Source organism: Pundamilia nyererei, unplaced genomic scaffold (assembly GCF_000239375.1).
Source record: "Pundamilia nyererei isolate P.nyererei 1_Seehausen unplaced genomic scaffold, PunNye1.0 scaffold00267, whole genome shotgun sequence".
NCBI lineage: Eukaryota > Metazoa > Chordata > Actinopteri > Cichliformes > Cichlidae > Pundamilia > Pundamilia nyererei.
The window spans coordinates 556,612-562,174 of record NW_005187668.1 but is presented as its reverse complement, the minus strand read 5'-3'; positions in this window follow the sequence as shown (position 1 = coordinate 562,174).

Here is a 5,563-nt window from a genome sequence, read left to right as displayed (position 1 = left end):
ATAATAATAATAATAATAATAATAATAATAATAATAATAATAATAATAATAGTGTGCTGAAATATCATAATAGCATAAATATCATTGAATGAGACAAAATGACCTGTTCCTAACTAATATATAACTAATTTAAAACATTAATAAATTGCATATTGCCTGCAGATGACGACCTTTAAAACGACTAATTAATGCTCAATAAAGAACATCTTATTAAAAGTGATTGTGAGCAGATAGATTTTGAGGCAGAAATCTTTCATATCTAAGATTATTAAAGGTGCATTGTAAAAGTTTTCCACCATTAGCTGTTCTGTAGATCAATGTGAGCACACTAAATAACTGTGATTGATCTGATTAAGAAACCAAGGGATCCTGCTGTCATTGCCCCGGGTCATTTGTCCCAGTACTTCGTGATGCTTAGTCTCTTGTGTCTTGCTTTTAGTTTTCCTTTTGTTGTCTCATCCTCTGTAGTTTAGCTCAGCTGTGTCTTGTTTTTGCATCTGTCTGTAGTGCTGCCCTTCCATTAGTCCCTCACAGAGCTTTATGTTTCAGTAGTTTATAGTTTTCACTTTCCCCTTTTGCCCTTTAAGTTCTGCAAACAGTCAATAAACAGGTCGCTTTTAGTTCAGTCCACTCTGTCTCCACATGACCGCATTTGTATCCTCCACTAGCAAGGAAGAAGACGATACAGACTGCAGTGATTACCTTATTCCTAAATCTGACTTTGGAAATGTTTTGTGAGGAAGGAAATGTAGTGTACGCTGCATACCAAGGATAAATAAATCAATTTTGTTACCTTTAATTGTTTTGTGACCTTTGAGACACCAGGAGAGAGAAACTTTGAGGAAAGAGAAATGGTGGAATGACAAAGTGATAGTTTCTGATTCTGAGGACTCCTGCTCATGAACAGCCAGTGCCAGACTTTGTCTTTTCCTCCTGTATCTCCGTAAATGTCTGATGTGTGTGTGTCTGTGTGCGTGTCCCACTCTGTGCATATCCACAGTGCGTGCTGATTCAGCTCGTTATCTGATGGAACCGTAGACAGAATGAGTTTAAATCTCACCATTGCCGCAAGCTCTCAAAGTGCCTCATCTACTTTTTGCTCTCTCTCTCTGCACACATCAGACTTCACAGGTGCACACTTACTGTGAAGCAAGACTACACCACATATCACAAAAATATGAAGCAAAATGTTGTTTTATTAAAAGCTTTGTGTGGCTTTAAACTACTTTTAGAAGCAGCTCAGACTTAGAGTGAGAGAAGCTGGTGAAACTGAGGACTAAGGTCTTGTTTCAATACCACAGGTGTCAATATGCAGATATCATCCTCTGATTTCAGACTTTCAGTAATATAGCCTTTCGTCTGCTCCTATTCACACATTATTAAGGGTTATTGATAATTTCAGGCAATTTGGAGCTTTATGTTCAGCGTCTGGACCATGCTGAGGCTGCATGCAGTTTTATAGGCCAAAGAAAACTGGTTAATCTTAGATGGGACATGCACCAACTGTTGAAAAAAGTCACAGTCCCCGAACTACCGTTTTAACTATGGCCTATAGTTGGGTTCAAAATTAAGCAGGCTTTAGAGGCTGTTTAAATAATTAAAATCTAAAATAAAAAGGAATAATTTTAGAAAATTTTAGAAAAATCTGGTTGTTTAGTCCAAGGGTGTCAAGCTCAGCTAGTTTGATTCCCAAGTGGGCAAGACAAGCAAAACTATTGCATGATGCCCTATACAAAAATTGTTTTTTCTTTTAGTTTAAAAATGTGCAGTGAAATTTCAGCAGAATGATTTTTTTTCTCCGCCAGTCTACTGTCATTACTGTATGGTTGGAAATCAAAATAAAAGCTGGCAAAGCTCTTTGGCTCAACCGTCTTGCTTCAGCGTGGTATGACAGGCTGTGGACAATGTCTTTGTCAGTAGGAATGCTGGAACACTTTCACACCTCACACTCAGGTGAAATAACCAATTTGGACAGCCCCTCTCATAACACATCTATTCTTAACAATCTCCAACACAATGCTTCCTTGGTGCAAAACACAGTAACAGATTCAAAAACTGCGCCTGATTTCACCTCAGTTTTCACACACTGCAAAGGCATACGGCGGACCGGTTTCGAACCTTTACCGACCAGGTTATGGCACATCGCTCGCATGATTGACAGCTTTGGCTTAGTTGGAATATTTGGTGACAAAGTAAAAAGTATTGTAAAAAAAAGTGTAAAATATCCACATGCTCTAACATGAAAATAATTTAATCAACAAACCTTTATTAGTATCATTTATAAATGATATAAATGATGATCATATAAAAGCAACTACAGCTTAAAAAATAAGGATGGCACTGCATGTAAAAGGAACTTGGTATTTAACACATCCACAGTAAAGGTTTAGGGCAATCACTCTCAAATACGGATAATCCTGAAGTAAAAACTGACAAATTTTTCATCCAACCCCTCTGGGTAATTTGAGCTCATGGTCTGTTAAATCTACACTGGTGTAATAGTCAGGATAATCTGTCTGTAATAGGTGGATTACAGTAGGTTAGGGAGTTTGGACTCTTTGGGAGAGCACCCCTTTGGATATAAAGTCTAATTCATTAATCAACTAATGCCCATTCATGGCCTGCTTAGAGACAGTCACAGCAGAGCTCTGAGAACTGATGCTTCAGCCCTCTATAATTATTATCCTCAGAAGTTAATTTCAGATGGTAAAGCTGGTGCTCTATACTTTTAATTTTCTTAGACTAAAATCGAAGAATATTAGCCCACCTTTCATTGCTTTCTGGACTTCCTACTCTCTAGTTTTGTTTAGCAAATTTTACTTACACAGGATATGAGGATCAATCTACATTTGTTACTCTGGAGTATTTGGTCCAGCAGGACATAAAGTATGTGAGGAGTTGTAGGCCATTTAGTTCCATTCAAGTATACATGGACTCAACAGCAAGTCATGTGGAAAAATTCATGAATTTGATTGTTTTTGTCAATGACAGTCTGTCTCCCTCCCTTAACCACAACTGGGTGAGGGTTGGGGGGGAATGTTAGACAGTGGTTAGGCATAGATAAAAGTTTTGTTTGTGTGATTGGGTCAATTAGACTTGCATTAGAAAGGCCTTTGTGTGCTTAACTGAGAAGAAATATCTATCTATCTCTATATCAGTACCATGTATGCTAAGTATGTATGCCGACTCTAATGAGTCGTCTCCAGAAACAGAAAGGATGGTATGACTAGCCACGCGAGCAATACATTTATTAGGTTTCTTTATCTCTGAAGATTATCACAATTTGCACGATTCCTTTTGCACATTACACATCCACCTTACAAGTGAAAGCTTGTGAGAAGACACAAAACCATTTGAGGTTACAGCAGGAAGGACATCTTCTGTACAAAACCTACCAAACAGGCAGACATGTTCTACCTGCTCATGTTTTGCAGGGTATTTAAAAGTAGAATAGAAGGGAGAGCCTTCAGTTTCCAGGCCCCTCTTCTGTGGAAGCTCCCAATTTGGGTTTGGGAGATATACACCCTCTCTACTTTAAAGATTAGGCTTAAAACTTTCTTTTATATTAAACAATAGAGTTAAGGCTTGATCAGGCAACTCTGAATTTCCCCTTAGTGATGTTGCAATAGGTCTAGGCTGTGTACAGATGTATTGTGTGTTTCTTCTTCACTCTTGTCTTCCACACTGTGTTGTTTGACCTGTCTCATTCCCTTAGCTGCATCCTCACCCTCCCCAACCAGGGCCAGTCATCTGCCCCTCGCTGACCATGGTTCTGCTGGAGGCTTCATCCAGTTAAGAGGGAGTTTTTTCTTCCCACTGTCATATGGGGTCATCTGATTGTTGAGGTTTTCTTTGTATTACTATAGAGACTTTACCTGACAGTATAAAGTGACTTGTGATGATTTAACGCTATTTAAATAAAACTGCAGTGAATTAAATTAGTACAATGCCTGAGTTGTTATATTCTCTTTTTACATTGCTGTTTATGGAATGTAGATATTTACTTTTGTTTTTCTGACTTTAGTCCCTTTTCGAGTGACTTCCAGACCTCTGTAGGAGTTTGGCATGTTATCACTGTCCACACAGGGACACACAGGTACAGTGATAACAAGCAAACTCCACACAGGAAGGCAGCAGCCAGGGTTTGAACCAGGAATTGTGAGGCAACAGTCCTATCCACTGTAAGACATGCATGGACTCGAACAGTTCAAGGAACAACAGAGAGGTGGTTTTATTTGTGCCAGGATGAGTTTTGGTGGTCGAATCTGTGATAGACACACAGAACCTGTGTCTCAGTCCTCCTCCTCCTCTCATATGGGCACGTAACGCTCCCTCTGTGGGCGTCACAGGTCCGGTGTGAAATGCACGCAAACATTTAAATATTTCAGACAGTACTTTCGCTTGGCAGCCAACCAGTCAGCCAGGCAACACATGCTCTGAGAGACAGACAGCAGCGACAGTTTCATAAATAGTCGATGAGGAATGAGCGGCCCCTCCTTGCCACAACCTGTCAACAGCCCACAATGATTTATTGATTTCTACATTTGTCACATACAATGACAAACTTAGCATCTCTGTGTTTTGTCCTTCTCTTTTTCCCCTCTCTTCTTTTTCTTTCCTTATTTCTGGTCTGAAAAGCAAACAGAGAGGGCAAATCGCCATGTGAAAGCGAGTTCAGTGTCTGTAGTCAAGGATCTTCAGTTCTCTGCTTGACAGCAAATATACAGACGAGCCTTTTTTCTTTTGTCTTTCCATTCTTCCTCCTTTTATTCCTTACACTCTTTTCCTCTCTACCTATTTCTTCCTTTGTAATTTCCTTTCTTGATTCTTTCTTCCTTTACCCTCCTTTCCTAATTGTTGTTGTCTTCCTTGAGATGCCTGTGTCATCTTTAATTTTCATTCTTTAAATGTCCTTTCTTTCTTGCCCACATTTTCTGTTTCCAATCCCTCATTTTTGCTTTTTATTTCTGCCAGCAACCTCTGTTTTTTCTTTCTTGCTTTAGCCTTCTTTCCATTTTTCTAATTGTTCTTATTTTTCTACAGCTCTTCATTCATGCCTCTTTTTTCAGTCTTCTAACCTTTTCTCATCTTCTCCTTTTTCCTTTCCCTGATCTGATTTTTCAGTGCTATTCTTTCTTTCCTTTCATTTTTAATTATTTTCTTTTTCTTGATGCCTTCTTCCTGTAGCTCCATTTCCCCTACTTGATAAAGAAGTTTTTAATGAGACCCTTGGTTGAAATTTCCTTTCCTTTTGTTTCCTTTTAGTTTCTTTCCAAGGATTCCTTTCTCTTCTTCTTATTTCCACGCTTCCTTTTCTCTGCCTGTTTTTCCTTTCCATCCAACAATTTCCTTTAGCTTGTCTTCCTTCATTCAGTCCTTTTCTTTCTTTTTCCTTTTTTTTGCTTTCTTTCATTCCATTTTCTCCAAACCAAATCAAAATAGTTGAAAATTCAAGTCAGTTTTATTTATATAACTCCAAATTACAACAGTTACCTCAAGACACTTAATTTACTTCTAATGATTTTACTGATGTGACTGCTGTTAACAATCACTTTGACATAAT